At 51.7% G+C, this 2888-nt stretch overlaps 1 pseudogene; it reads right to left on the bottom strand.

The window, feature by feature from the left end:
• Window positions 1-1011: 1011 nt before the first annotated feature.
• LOC110540027 (ATP synthase F(0) complex subunit C1, mitochondrial-like) lies at window positions 1012-1528 on the bottom strand (annotated as a pseudogene).
• Window positions 1529-2888: the final 1360 nt, after the last annotated feature.

Genomic DNA, 2888 nt, shown 5'->3' with positions numbered 1-2888 from the left:
ATTACAGGGTAGCTGGATGTAGGGGTAACGGGAGCCAAGACCGCAAGGAGAGGTAGAAAGGAGAGGCCAAAGCATTGAGCCATCACAAGAAGTGTGAATTTTGGTGGGGGTATCAGATGCAGAGTGGGGCCAGGGGTGCAGGGGAGATGACATTGGTGAGTCCATTCTTCCAGGCCATGTAACTGGGTATTGACATCACAGGTGCTTATGATCACACAGCTGTGGGGCTGGAAGGCCACAGCCAAGGTATCACTTCCTCCTACTGACTGAGCCGAGCATCCTTGGGTTTGACCATGGCCATCTTCTGTTTCTCTGTATCTGGTCCATACCAGCCCAGCCCAACAGCCTCATAAGAACGAAGTCATTTCTGCAAAGATGCCACCTGAAAATGTAGTCGTGTTCAGAGTTATTGGGGTTAGGGTTTCCACACTGGGGTCTAAGGGGGAATTACCCAACTTCTGACAATGACCTTAATTTTAGGGGTGCAGAAGTCACATGGGAGTAGCTGTGATGGTGACCAGGGTGGATGGGGTGTGAGCTGAGGCATGCTGGAGCAGGGCCCAGCACACAGTCACGTGCACGCAGATACACCGGTGTCACTCAAGCTTCCATTTCTCTTGGTCAGCTTAAGACTGGGCCTCTTGGCTCGGACTGTTCTGGTTCACAGCCATCTTACAGAAGGTAATTTGCTGTCTGTGTAGGCCAAGAATAGTGCTTGAATGGTGACTCTGTTTCTCTCATCCTGGGCTCAGAATTGACTGGATTCTAATTCAAGGGACAGACAGTTTATTGATAAGGCTGATTGTAGAATGTTGCTTAGCATGGTTTTTTTTTTCTTTTTTTTTTGAGACAGGGTTCCCCTGTGTAGCCTTGGCTGTCCTGGACTCACTTTGTAGACCAAGCTGGCCTCGAACTCACAGAGATCTGCCTGCCTCTGCCTCCCTGAGTGCTAGGATTATAGGTGCATCACCTGTAATGCACCACCATTCCTGGCTAGCATGATTTTTTTTTTTTTTTTAGAGAAACGTTGTTGTTTAATGCTAAAGCTTAGCACACTCCAGCACTAGGACTGGCATGGAGTCAAAGCTGCAGGGATGGCTGGGTGACCCCATTGAGCCTCACATGGCGAAGAGGATGAGGAAGGTGACCATCAAACAGAAGAGCCCCATGGCCTCAGACAGTGAAGCCCAGAAAGGCATAGGAGAAGAGCTGCTGCTTGAGAGATGGGTTCCTGACATAGCCAATAATCAAGCTACCAAACTGTTCCAATGCCAGCCCCTGATCCAGCCACACCAACTGTGGCAGCCCCAGCACCGATAAATTTGGCCGCCGTGTCAATGTCCCGGGAAATAACACTGGTCTGGAATTCCCGTCTGGCCACCTGGAGAGGGGAGCTGCTGCAGGAAGGCTGTTTAGATGGGGCCTCTGGTCGACTCAGGAGAGAGGCAGACACAGGCCTGATTAGACCCCTGGTACAGGAGCGGACCAGAACTGGAGAAACGAGCAGTGCCTTGGTGGTCTGCACTTTTCAATCTGCACTCCCACTCCCCTGCAGCCCCTGATCAGCCCACAGCACTCTCCCTGCTCTAGCATGATTCTTGAGTCCAAGACACTACAGAGTGTAAATCGCACCACTGAGAAAAACCACCCTCCCCACTTACGGTGTGTGATGGACACCATCCTGCTGGGAGACTCATCCCAACTGCAGGGACACTGAAGTGTGCATAGTTCAAGCCTCCAGCAAGTAAGATATGACGTGTCCAAGACAACCTGCTTCCCTCCCCCTGACCTAGACCTACCAGTCCCATGTTGAGCTGGATGGCCACAGGCCTGCCTCACAGGGCAGAGCAGCCCACTCAGCTCCCCACCCGACAGGAGCAGGCCAGGGGTGAGCATTCCTGTGGCCATTAGATCTGCAGAAGCCAGACGCTACTGGTTCAAGCAGTTCTTTCTTCTGGCCCCAGTTTTATCAAACCAGCCACTCTTCCTGGGCGGGAGGAGCAGTGGGACACATGGTGCTTTGCTGTTGGGCTGCCCCAGAAGTCTGCAGCCAGCATTGGGGGAATCAGACCAGGTGTGTGGTCCCCACAAAGCGCTCCTGCAGTGTAGGGCTATTACTAGCAAGGTCAGATGCCAAGTAGATAAAGCGTATGGCTGGGAGATAAAATGGTCCTCCCTAGGCCGTGAGCCTGATCTGGCTTTATGAAGCTGCCTCCTGTTCAGTCAGTGTGCACCAGACTAGCGGCCAGCACTGGAAGCTAAGATCTCCTTGCTTACTGCACAGCCAATTATAAAAACAATGAGGCATGATTCTAGGCACTGTGGGCTCAGGAGGCTGGGCCTGGCCTAGTCTCCATCACACCCAAGAGGAAAGCTGGGGCAATTCCCAGAGGAAACTGCATAGCGAGTTCACTGCCCTTGTTAAGCAGTGCCTGACAAGGGAGTGCAGACTGCATCTCCCCTCCTGACCTCACCCTGTACGCTGCCTATCAAAGGGGTACTACGTTACCCCTTTGCCATTTAAGTCGAAGCGCATGAGGCAACAGAGAGAAGTCAGAAACAGGTTACAGATGACCTCAAGACACTTTGAGCATCTTAAGAGCGGGCAGGGGAAGCATTGTGATTGAGACTGCTTTAGGTAAGAAAAACCCAGAACCCAAACCAAGTATGTTTCTGAATTTTGACCATGCTTCCCCCACCCCTGGGTGGCTTCCTTGTACTCCTTCCCACGTTCTTTTTGAACGCTAGCTGCGGCTCTCTGCAGTCAGAACGAGATTTGACCGAGTGACTTTTGCAGTTCATTTGGGGTGTATTCTTAATGTGTCCATTTTGATGGTTCTTGGCATATCGTGTCACACAATGAGTGATTGTAGGCATGAAGTGTGGGT

The sequence above is a fragment of the Meriones unguiculatus genome, chromosome 3, assembly GCF_030254825.1.
Source record: "Meriones unguiculatus strain TT.TT164.6M chromosome 3, Bangor_MerUng_6.1, whole genome shotgun sequence".
In the NCBI taxonomy this organism is placed as follows: Eukaryota; Metazoa; Chordata; class Mammalia; order Rodentia; family Muridae; genus Meriones; species Meriones unguiculatus.
Note: the sequence above shows the minus strand (reverse complement) of the source record. Positions and strands in the feature narration are given on the sequence as shown.